The sequence below is a fragment of the Diceros bicornis genome, chromosome 20, assembly GCF_020826845.1.
Source record: "Diceros bicornis minor isolate mBicDic1 chromosome 20, mDicBic1.mat.cur, whole genome shotgun sequence".
Lineage (NCBI taxonomy): Eukaryota > Metazoa > Chordata > Mammalia > Perissodactyla > Rhinocerotidae > Diceros > Diceros bicornis.
This window is the reverse complement of record NC_080759.1, coordinates 9,258,970-9,272,134: the sequence shown is the minus strand read 5'-3', so window position 1 is coordinate 9,272,134 and position 13,165 is coordinate 9,258,970. Positions and strand designations below refer to the sequence as shown.

At 39.9% G+C, this 13,165-nt stretch overlaps 1 pseudogene; it reads right to left on the bottom strand.

The window, feature by feature from the left end:
• Positions 1–1,930: 1,930 nt before the first annotated feature.
• Positions 1,931–5,340, bottom strand: LOC131418864 (large ribosomal subunit protein uL23-like; annotated as a pseudogene).
• Between the last annotated feature and the right edge of the window lie 7,825 nt (positions 5,341–13,165).

The following is a 13,165-nucleotide window of genomic DNA, read 5'->3' as shown; positions in this document are numbered from 1 at the left end:
TACACTGAGACACCAAAGCTCAGAGAGAGTGAGTGTCTTGCCCAATGTTACAGTTAGCAAGTGAAAGCACCAGGATTTAAACAAAATCTACGTGGAGCAAGAGGGAGTGATGGTCATACAGAAGAATGTTTAAGTCTAGAGCTTAGGAGAGGAGTCTGGGCTGGAAATACAGACCTGGGAGACACTGTGTACTTGAAGTTCTGGAGTTTAATACAGGGCCAGCTTCATGGACATGTGACTTGTACAGTCACAAAGGGCCCATGCTTGGTTTTCTGCTCTGCTGTTGCCATCTTGAAATTCATAATTATTGTTGAGCAAAGGACCTGGCATTTTCATTATGCACTAGACCTCACAAATTATGTCACCAGTCCTGGGTAAATGAGATTGCTCAAGGGATGTGAATAAACTGGAATAACAGCAAGGCAAAGGACGGAATCAGGCAAACCCAATCTGGAAGTATTGGCAGAGGTAGAGTTGTCAATGAAGAGGACTGTGAAATAAAGAGGAGAAAAGTAGAAAGAAAACCAAAGGAGAGGGGTGTGATAGAGGGTGAGAGAGGAGTTCCAGGAGAGAAGGGTAGATCTGGAGTGTCACCAGCTGTAGAGGGGTCCAGGCAACTGAAAACTAAAAGGAGACCTTTGTCTTTTGAGGGATCAGAAAGTGGGAAATGGTGCTGGCAAAGGCCAGATGCAGCTCAACTGTGATGATGAGGTTGAGAAGTAGAGCTGGTGTGTATAGACTATTCATGGAAGAATTTGGGTCATCACAGAGAGGGGAGCAGTCTGAAGGAGATGCAGGGTCAAAGGACAACAATTTTATGAGAGAAATCAGAAAATGGCTATGCCTAGAGGGGAAGAGAAGAAGGCCTAGTAAGTAGTAAGAAAGGAATTTGATTCAGGAGAACTTAGTATTGTCCTGAGGTCTGAGGTCGCATATAAAAGAATGAGACAGAGGGGCATGCAGTTGGAGGAGTCAGCCATGTAGAGAAGAAAGGAGAGAAGAGAGGATGGGTGCAGAGGAGCAAGTGAAGGTGGAAGGTAAGGGAGCTGAGGAAGTGTGTGCTGGGTAACCTCTGTTCTTTCCAGTGACATAGGAGCAAGGTTCCAAGTGTGGAGATATGAGGAGAAGGGATGAAAGTCCTTTCCAATTGGAAAGAGAGTCAATCAGGCATGAGTAACAGAAAAGTCAGTCTTTGGGGCCACTGGCTCCCTGAAGCTCATGTCAAACCACATCTACCATTTTCCCCTGTAGCTATTATGAATTTGAAGATGAGAGAGTCATGTTCACATTCCTGCCAATTGTTTCTAGTCGTTCAGAATTGGGTAGAAAGTAATGTGTCTCCTGGTTGCTTTTCCAGTAGTCTGGGTCTGAAAATTATCAGAAAAGTAAGGCAGAAAGAACTAGAGTCTCTTGCTTTGGGAAGAATGGGCATTCTTGGAAGTCTCGATATTTTAAATTCTCTAACTATCCTAATCTTTGGATCTGTGTCATTTCTGTGCAAGCCTGCTAGGCTCTGGGTATTTTCATATGCAATATGTCATTTACTCTTTACAAGACTTCTGTGTCATTATCCTAATTACACAGATGAGGAAATGGAAACTCCAAGAATTAAGCAAGTTGTTCAGGGTCACAGCTAGTAACAGAGTCAGGATTCAAACAAAATCTGACACTTTAATGATCACTGCCCCTCCCTGACCACAAGCATTAAAAGGAACTCACTGCTTAGAGTAATTTTTCACACGTGGTCCCATCTGATCTTGATAAACAACCTTGAGAGATAGATATTATTATCTGCATTTTACAGATAAGGAAACTGAGGTTCAATGTAACTTCCCCAAAGTTACCCAATTAGTAAATGAATTCAGCTTTTTTAACTTAAGCCTATGTCCTTTCCAGAAAATAAGTTTAGGGCAGCATCCCTCCCAAAGAATTAGATCAGGTTTCCATACAGCCACTGAGCTCGTGATGATGATGCTATCTGAAGAGGCACAGCCTTGAGGTGGCTTCCTGAAAGGAGAGAAGTGTATAGATTAATGGGAATTGGGGTTTTCTCCAAAGAGGGTAGGGTATGGAATTAAAAAAGAATTGGAGAAAACATGATAGTCATTATCTATGAAGAGTTACCCAAGATTGTAGGATGCCCTTGGGTACCCAGAATGGAGGAGGGGAAAGTAAGAGAAAGTTCCTCTTTTGTTTAATGGATCTGGTTGAGGTCAGTGCAAGGAGACCTTTTCATGCTGAAACTTCAGGGAACCCAAAGAGCAAGAGACGAAAAGACCATGATCCCCTAAAGTGGACCCCTGCCTCGGTTTGGGCTGAAAATTGAGTGAGCCTCAGAAGTCAAGTCCAGAGAAAGAACCAGGCCCTGTAGGGAAGCAAAACAGGGAGGGCCTGGCCAAAAAAAAGTTAGTAGTTGAAGCTTGTGCTAAACCATAACTTACCAAATCTCTGTGTAGCTTGGATGCCCTGAAGTGTCTTGCATCACAGTTTAATGCAGTGTGCTCTAATTCATTACATAGTACGGGGGCCGAAATGCAGCAGAATTAAACGGAGAAAGTCAGTAACTCTCCAAAGTGCCATCTCTAAAGGAGAATTTCTTCTTAGTTTGGATGAGTGGTGATAGCAGCAGATAGTTGTCAGAATAGTCAGCAGCAGTGCCCACGAAAGCATCTTCTACATGCAGGCTGCCTCCCTGTTGCCTTTCGTACATCATCAGGATCTGTCCCCCCCCACCCCCAGTGTTACAACGTGACCTTTATATCTCCCCATAGTTTAGGCCAGAGTTCATCCCGCTTCTCCCACCAATCCACACTGACCTCCTGCTTGTCCTAAGTCAAAGCCACATGTTTCTCACTAGGTTTAGTAACTTACAAGAGAGAAGTTGCTCAGATTGTCATCATACAGATTGATTCACAACTATGACTCTCAGTCCTAGTGAAACAAGAGAAGATGTCTAGGTTTATGTATGTAACTGTATGTGTGAATACACGTATGTATATAGATATATATGTATACATATGTGTATTCACACACAGTGCCATCAGCGGCTTATTTGAAATTGATTTCCCAAAGGGGTAATGAAAATTGGAAGCTTCGTCAAAATAAAACAACACGAGTGGTGCATGTTGCCAGAACCATTAAAATGAGTGAGATAGTTACGCTCCTGGCATGGAGCCACCCCGTTCAGGCTGCAGTGCTATCGCAGCCCTGCTGGTTCGTCAGCAGCCCTCCAAGGACAGCTGCTATTTGGTCAGTGAATGCATTTCTATTTGGCATGGGTCCTGACATTGCTGAATACCCAAAGTGTGTTGTTTAGCAAAGCAGACACAGAGGATTATATTCCTAGGACTTGACCAAAGACGTAGTTGATTAGACATCATTTTTCTTTAGAAACCTTATCTTGTGTACTGTTCACATATTTAACCCAGCATAATGTTCAGAGTGGTACACCACTTGAGAAAACAATTTGTCAGTTCCTTAAAAAGTTAAAGATACACCTACCATACTAAATCAACCATTCCTCCCCTACATGTTTACCCAAGAGAAATGATAGCATATGTCCATACAAAGACTTGTATAGGAGTGTTCATTCCAGCTTTATTTATGATAGCAAACATCAAAAACATCCCAGATGTCCATCAACAGGTGGATAAGCAAATTGTGGTACATCCATACAATGAAATACTACTCAGCAGTTAAAAGGAATGAGCTATTGATACAATGAAACAACATGGATGAATCTCAAAATAATTACACTGAATGAAAGAAGCCAGACAAAAGAAAAGTACATGTTGTATTATTCCATGTGTTTAAAATTATAGAAAATGAGAATTGATCTAAGATGGCAAAAAGCAAATCAGCAGTTGTCTGAGGGCACAAGGAAACAAGTTCATTAATTTAATTGTGATGCTTTCACAAGTGTGTATATATATGTCAAAACTTATCAAATTATATACTGTTAAATAGGTGTTATTTACTGAATTTAAATTATAGCTCAATAGATTTATAAAATAAAATTTGGAGTGTGTATGAGAGGATGTAGACAAACAAGATTGGCAAGGATATCCCTTCTCTATAGGAGTTGATTGGTTAAGAAGACACTGCATGGCTAATTCACATAATAGAAGGTGGTTTTTAAAAAGATCACAATGTATGTTTATTTTGCAGTAGTTACATATGTCTCTCCCAGCCTTTACCTTGTTTCTCACCTCCTGCTCCCGAAACTCTGATTGATTAAAAAGTGTAATTATTCAACTGGAGATTTTTTGGTTCATTGTTCAGGATTTCAGCTTCTATTAATATTTTTTTCCTCTTGATTAAGTGTGGGAATTTTGATACTATGGGGGTAAAAAGAAATGAAGAAAATTTGAAGATGAAGTTGAGAGAGGGTAATTAATGGAGCAGGTAATAATAGACAGAAATTAGAACTTGGATTGGGAAGTTCACCTTGGAAAGAAGGAAGGACATTTTGGGAGGGGAAGGGAAGTGGAATCAAGGGAAGAGGGGGAAGGCTTGGGGAAACAGTAACGGAGCTGGACCACCGCTCACTTACCAAATGATCTTTTCTGGGTTGTTGGTGGATGGTCTTGAGATGAAGATGGAGGATGTAGGGGAGTGGCTGGGATTTGAGAATAGTCCCACAGGAAGTCAGTTAGGAGTTGATAAAAGGTAAGAAAAAAAAAGCTTTGCTAAGTAGCAAAGGAGCAGCTCTGAGCTCACCTAACACAAATTTTTCATGAAGCCCACTCAGCATGGTTTTGTGAAGTTTTCAACAATACTAGTGACGTTCAATTAGAGGTATATTCAGCCTTCGTTTTTTTTTTATAGTGAAAAATTTATACTTAGAATTCTCCAGCTGGACTTAGCGTAGATGATCCCAGTTTCGCTGGCAACATCCAAAGTGTCACGGTCAGGAGGCGGTAGAACACATGCCTTCATCTCTCCGTCAGGTCTGATCAGGGCGTTGACCTTGGTCCCCCAGTGACACAGAGCTGCTTCACAGCCTGCTTGATCTGGTGCTCTTTGGTCTTGACATCACAATGAACACAAGTGTGTTGTTGTCTTCTATCTTCGTGGCCGACTTGGTGGTCACGGGGACCTTGGTCTTGGTGGTCAAGCTTGTTTCTCGTGGACGCGCTCTTTAGAGGATGTTTGAGCTGCCTTCAGCGCCGCAGTGTCTTGGGCTGCCGGAAGGTGGGTGACGTGTGGATCTTTTTTTTTTGCCACTCGGGACACCTTTCAGTGCTGCCTTCTTGGCCTTCAAAGCCTTTGCTTTGGCTGCAGCTTTAGGGGGGCAGGGGCATCGTGCAGCCAACCTTCCTTCTTCACTTTCGGCGCCATCTCCGTGAAAGTGCTCAGCCTTCATTTTTAGAGGGGAGAAAAATATTCTCATCTGTAAAAAAAAAAAAAAAAATCTTGAAACCCATTCTCAGACAGGTAAACCATTACATTAAAAATAATTGAGTTGCACTTTTTTAAACTGTCCACAAATTTTCAAATACCTTCAGTAAATGTATTGTGTCTCTCAAACATGCACGGTACTGTATGTAGTAACTGAGTCTTTTTACAGCCAACTATAAATAAAACTATTGTAATCATGTCTGATAACATTCACTCCTGCTTACAGTAAATGTTACGCGTTCACTAAATGCAGGCACTCCTTCAGGCACTTTTGAATATATTAACTGATTTAATGCTCATAAGAACACAATTACACGTGCTTTACAAAGGAGAACACTGAAATGCAGAAAGGTTAGACATCTGGTAAATGACAAAGCTACGATTCAGAATTCTGGCTCCAGAGCCCAGTTTCTAACCTCTACAATATAATGCCTCTCATATTGTCATGTCGCGTCACAATTACACCAAACAGGCAGGACTCGGGGGATGTAATCAGAAAGCAACTTCTTATTGTTTTCCACTGCCCTTTTACATTTATTCAGTAGGTCTAGCTCTTTCCCTAATCCCTGAATGAAATTTGGGGCAGTCTCATGACTTTTATAGTCACCCATAATAACTTAAGGTCCTACAATCAGTAATAGGCTCCTCCAGTCCAATGCAAAAACCAAAATTGAAACTTCATTACACACTATTTTTCCCAAAGCAGGCCCACTACAGGTTAGCAGCCTGTAGAGGTGGGGGTGGGAGGGGAGTTTAACCTTTCTCTTCCTTCCCAACCTTGCGCCTTACCCCTCTTCCACTATCTTGCTCTCTGTGGTTTCTGACCCCCACCCTCCAGGGTCAAAAGGGGGAAGAAGAGCTAAAGTGACAGGAAATGTCTCACCTAAGAAGCAACAACAGTGTGATGTTAGTTTTCTCCTGCTCTGGGTTTAAGGTTTAAGGTTAAGGCACTTCTGTGGTTCTTTGCAACCCCTCACACGTTATCAGAGATTCTCACCTGGAGTTCCCTTGAGTAAGGTGAGTCCAACTGATCATTAGCTCCTTTCTCAACTCCGTGGATATCTGATGGTTTCCTCCTATTGGGGTCTTTCACCCATCAAGGCAGTTCTCTTGAACAAGTCTTGTGATGACTCTGCACAGGCACACTCTCCCACTGAACTATATCTGGTCCATGAGAAACATCCCCAAAATCATTTTCCCCAATCAACTCCAATGGTCCAAGCTACCAACACGGCCATCTCTCCTTTGCTCAGCCATTCCCTTCACGTTTCCCACAGGAAGTCAGGAGCACCAGTCCACCTAGAACTGTAAACTGTAGAGGACACATCTTATTAGGGTCTTTAAGTCCCTTATTTGGTGACTTGAGATGAAGGAGAAAGCAGCCCCCAACCATCCTATTCCACTTGGTGGGAAAGACTCACGGTGCATCCCTAGTTATCTCCAAAAAATCCTCCGGTGATCTTCAACCTTAGCTCTTTTATTTCTTTTCCAGTGAGGGTTAAGAGTTGGGAACCTAGATTTCTCATAAGAAAGTTCAGTAAGGTTCCTCGGTATAAGATTACTATACCAAACTCAAGTGTTCCTATGCAGTATCGATAACCAACAGAAAATAGGAAAAAAACATCTCATTCACAAAAGCAACAAAAATTGTAAGTTATTCAGAAATAAATGTAACTATATAAGATGGTAATGGAGGAAGTTAAAATATTGTTGAAGAACGTAGAAGAAGGCCCCCAATAAATGGAGAATTATGCCATGTTTCTACTTAGGAAGGTGTATTGTCATAAAGTGAGTTCCTCAAATTATCTATAAATGCAATAATATTCCCATTAAAAAGAAAATGCAATAAAATGTTTGTCATTTGACAGCTATGCAAAATATGTACTAAAGATTAGAGTTGGGAATACCAAATAATTCTGAAGAAAAGAAAAAAGAATGGAAGGCTTGACCTATGAGATTGTAAGACTTATTTTAAAGCTATGGTTGAGTAAAAGTAAGGTATTGGTGCTGGAATAGACAAACTAAGGAACAGTACAGAGAATCAAAAATAGATCCAAGCCTACATGAGAACTGGTTATAAAGTGTGGTTTTAAATATCAGTTGGAAAAGTATAAATCATTCAATTAGCTGGAACAAGTGGATAAATAAAAATAGATCCCAGCCTCAAAACAGTTACAAACATAAATTCCATAAAGGTTAAAACCCAAGTGTTAAAAGCAAAACTTCTGGACCAAAATCTCAGAAGCTATCTTATGATATTGGGGAAGGTGGAGATTTCTTATATAAGATAGAAAAAGCACAAAACAAAGAAAAATATGGAAAACTGTGACTATGTTAAATTGCAAAATATCTGTCAAAAGATGCCATAACCAAATTAAAGCAGGTTACAAAATGAGGAAAGATATTTGCATGCATATTACAAAGTCTTATATCCAGATTACACAAAGATCTTCTACCATATTGTCAAGAAAAAAATAGAAAAATATCCACAAAGAATATGTTCATACGTTTTTTGAATATAAGAGTATGTAGAAGAGTATAAGAATAAAGAATGTAAGAATTCTTTGAATATAAGAATATGTTCACAATATAAAGAACAGAGAACCTGGATAGCCAATAAACCATAAAATAAAAAGCCAATAAACATAAAAATGTTCAACTTCACTAGTGTTTGAGGTGATGAAAATTGAAACAAATCCCATTCTTCACGTCGTACTAGAAGCAGCTAAAGAGTCTAACAGTACTGAGCACTGGAAAGGAAGAAGGAAAGTGGGAACTTCCACTCACTGCTAGTGGGGCTACGAAGTGATACAAGAGCAGGTTCGACTGTCCCTTTAATGTTTTGCCTTAAAAAAATATGTGAGGCAAATAAGACAGAATGTTGTCATATATGAAATCTGGGTGGTAAATACATGAATTTTCATTATATTGTATCTAAATTTTAAATTATTCATTTTTTAACTTTTGATTTTGAAATAGTTTTAGACATGCAAAAATTGTAAAAATAGCACAGAGAATTTCTGTGTACGCTTCACCCACATTCCACAAATGTTAGCATCTTACATAACCACAGTACAATGATCAAAATCAAGCAGTTATCATTGGTATACCACTATTATCTAATCTATAGACCTTATTCCAATCTATCTAAATTTTTTAATTTAAAAAATCTTATGATCCTATGGTTCATGTTATTTTAAATGCGTGCTGGGAGTTAAGTTACAGGATGGCTCAGTTGAGCTGCTATCAGCAAGAAGAAAATGTACTCCTGGGCTTGAAGGCCACCCATTTAGGTATACTAGAGTGATGGAGAATATTTCTCCTTTTCCTGAAGACATGCGGGAGAGATGAGAAACAGATCACTAATAAGAAGGCTCAACAGAACATTTTTATTCTATAAATCTTCATATCTCTAAATGCACCAAACAGAAAAGTTCTATGAGAAAAGTGGTTTTTAGATAATACATCTTATATTTTTTATGGAAATTTTAGAACATATACAAGGATAACACATTTTTTTCTTCGAGTAACAATGAAACTTTAAATCTAAAAATACATGCTTAATTTGTGAATCTTCAGAGGTGAGGCCTAAGCAGACAGTAATTTTCAAAAAATAACTACGGCATTTATTCATCCCCTCTCTCTCTCAACAAATATTTGAGTATCCCTCCGTCACTCTCGGCCAGTTTCTAGAAAGTTCTCACTATGATACAACATTGTCTACGTGCTTAATTAAGAGAGCAGCTGGAATTTAGAATTTTCCTTCCTTATAGACTTTAGGTGAGGATTAGAGAACTTTACATCTCAGATGGTTTAAGTGCCTGGAAACTAGGTTGGAGATTAGATGCTTTTTCAAGACACCTCGAGGTGTCTGATGCTGTGGTCAGAGCTGTGGTTGGACTTCAGGGAAATTCACACACTCATTCACACCTCTCACCTGCAAGAACCCAATATCAGGATACATTGGTGCTTCCAGGAAGGCTAAGGCAGTGTTTTCCAAATGTGCCCAATTGTAAGAATCACCTGGAATGTGTGAAAAAGCCAGATCCCTCAGCTCCACCTCAGAATCTCCAGGGAAGGAGCCTCAAAATGTGCATTTTTTACAAGTGTCCCAGTTGAGTCTTATAAGCAGGAAAACTTGGGAAAGAGGAAGGGAAGTCACATCTGGCAGGTTTGCTGGCACCTGGCTTGATCGATAAGGTGACCTCAGCCAATGTGTTTAAGCCCAGTGTCGTCATATTGGTAGCATGATGTCGAGAGCCCCCAGGTCACCTGTGTACTGTGGGGTGGGGTGGGGGGGGCGGGAGGTACCTGTGCAAGGAACTAAAATAGTTCGAAGAGGTTGGGGGAGTGCTGTGAAGGCTGCAAAACCGCCCTCCCGTTCATCAAGGTGCCCCCATTCCATTCTATGATCATTGCTTCTGGCTCCTACAAGGCTTCACCCCTCCCCAGGCCTCAACCACCCACCAGGCCAAACTCACCCCCTCCAGGTAGTGGGAGAAGATGAGAGAAGCAAGTACCCAGCTGGGTGTGCTGTCTGTGCCCAAGTTAAAACTGCTCTGTATCCGATCACTTCAGAAAGGTGGTGTTAAAGGATTCTTCATGTAACACCTGAGGCCAGTTACTAGCCTCCAGGGACAACGATTTGTGCCGGAAAGATGCCATAAGTCTCAAAAACTGCTCACATCATCTTCCCTTCAAATCTCAGGGAAAAGAAACAGCAAAGAGAGAGAGAAAAAACACACACACAGACGGGCTGAGAGTCTGTTAATTTATCAATCTGCAGTTCTGGAGCCAGGCCAAACTCAGTAGCTGTCAAATCAAATATGCACCCAAATTAGAAAGTGTTACCGTCTCGTAACGATTCATAAGAGGCCCTTCTAGGAGCTCAACTTAGAAAAATTCATGGAGACAAGAAGCATAAAAGGGTCCAAGCAGGCATTTTATGCTACACTTGGGGGGCGGGGGAAGTATCTAATTTCATATGGCACTTATTTACAATATGTATCATAAAGTAAATTATTTTAGAAATTGAGGATATTTTGAAACTTGTTAAAACTGGCAAAATAGAATTAGGAATATAATAATTGCTGGAGTGGCACAGACACCAGACTAATCATGCTGTCTCTACTGTCTCACTCAGTTCTCAGAACAGCCTTGTGAGATACGACTATTATGCCCGTTTCACGTATGAGGAAACTAGTGCTTGGAGATTTTCAATTACTTTCCCACATGGTGAGTTCTTCAGAGTCCATACAGTCGAGCACTGTGCTCTTCATCGAATCTAGCTATCGTATTGCTACATTTCTTGGATCTGTATCCCACTTCCTTAAGATGCTGTCTTCATTTCTGTGTATTATACTGATATTCCGCACCCCCACCCACCCCGGCTTATCCTGACATTCACACTTTGTGACAGTCCTGCTCCATAGTCACTCTCCAATATTGCTATTTGAATGCTTCTCTGTTAATGTATCTCACCGCCTTGACTAGATCCCAAGCTCCCTGGGGCGGAGATCATATTAGTACATCCTCTTCTTCCCTGAGCTCTCCACAGGAGCAGGACAGTAGTAGACAATTGGTAAATACATCTTATATCTATGGTGATCATAGTATGTAAGTTATTGTAGCTTAAAGAATGAAAAAAATTATTAATGAAGACGTTTAAGAAACCAACTAACTTATTTTGAGATTAAAATCTTGTGTTCTCAGGACAGTTTTCCAACACAAGAGCTTATGGCTCAAGATTATTTTGTTATTAGGAGAAATGAATTAAAAAGTAACTATAAGCTTTATGGCCCACGTGTAATTAAATAATTTACAAAATGTACATTTCATTGTCAATCTCTGCTTAGTCAACCTTGCCTTGCCAACAGTTAATGGCCATGTCTATTTTCCCTATAAAGAAGCAACAATTTGAAAAATGAAGATTGATTGAGCTGCAGTATCCTCACATATAGCTATTTATCATACTAATTATGCTTCAGACTCAATAACTATTTCAAAGTAATTTATAGGAATGAAATTCATTATTCACAGAAACCAGTGACAGATGTCAAGGATGGAGGGTTACAGCCAGCAGGTCTCACTAATCAGCGTTTCCCTTCTTCAGCCTGTCTGCTGCTCAGTTTATGCCGTATTTCCATGATCTTCGATGAGCATCGTTCACGGTAAGTCTTAGAGAAATCTGGAGGCAGTCTTCAGAGAATCAGCGACAACACTCCACCATTCAGCTCTTTCAAGTTTCAAATAAAAGATCAGAAGTAAATTTGTCTTCAGTTAGAGAGAAGAATTTCTCCCAAAGTATTTTCGATGAAATGAGTAGAATTGCTTTGATGAATTATCTAAGTGGGCAACTAAGCTTCTTGTTGTATCATTAATGAAGTATACAGTCAGACGTCCCTTTTAAAAGGTGCTATTTAATCATTCTTAAAGTCATTATCTCTTTCTGCATCTTATATACTAAAAAGAAATTATCATTGGCATACTAAAGTGGATAGCTTTTTAGTAGATTATAATCCTGTGTTGCCCCACATCCCTTCTGTGGAATCAATTCTGGTTGAGGTTTTAAAAAGTGATGGTTCATGTAAACCCTGAGTGTTCATTTAGCCACTTAATAAGTCACTTCACCTAGATTGTCTCTGTAAATTAAATCAATTCAGTATTCACTGCTAATGAAGAAAGATGTCACAAGTTTGACCCACTAGAAAGTGTGAGTGATTTTTTTTAAAGAATCTTGAATTTATTATATTAGAATGTATTTAAAGAAGCACAAAATATATGAAGTAAATTTGATTTTGTTCGTGAGAATAGTACACATGAAAATATATCTCCCTGCTACAGACAGAAATCATGCCATTTTTTTATTGAGAATGGCGTGGGGAAATGTGTGCAAGAACAGTTAACCCAGAGAAAAGACCTCTGTCGGAACGCTAGGTAGGTCAGTGTTTCTTAATTATTTACTGCCAGCTGTCAGTCTAATTGCAAATAATAGATTAGTCTTGCATGTTGAAAGTCTCTATGTATCTCTCTGTTTCAGGGCAATTCCCAGCTCTTTATGATCTGGACTCACGGGTAGAAGCCAAAGCGGTAGATATCTGTTAAAACCACTCCTGCTGAAAAGAGAATTTCCTTTTTATTTTTCCTTCTGTTTGTCCTTAGAAAAAGGTGTCGAGTAATGAGATGCTAGGAGATTTAGCTCAGTTAAGCTCTGTGGATCTAAGCTCAACAAACAAATTTTACCAGGAGCAGGAAAATATTCATCATATATTATAAAGGGTATTATAAAACAGATAAAATATTTGGTCCTCAAAGCAATAAGCAGGTCTTCTGGAATTAAGTTGGTCCTGCAAGAATTCGGGATTATAAATCATGTTTATAAGAGGCTAAGCCCGAAAGAAGTTAAACTTTAACATGTAGGATCTATCTCACAATAATGGGCTGTAGATCTTTGCGTTATGAGTCTTGGCTACCAATGGATACACTGGACAAATATAAAATGGCTCATCATCCTTGTCTACACAAACTCTTTGACAACGAATTTTCAGAGTTTAACTCCACGGTTAGAATCAGGATCATTGCTTGAATTTTCACCTGAGTGTTCAGCTGCCCTTGATAACATGCCCATGGACCAGAGACTGCCAACTCAAAAACTCAGGAGGCAAGCAACTCATTCCATCTCGTGAAGCAGGATTGGAGTAAACAACAGGGAGCGGTGAGGACTGGGGCAACGTGGAGAGTTCAGGCCCCACCTAAGGAGCAGGGT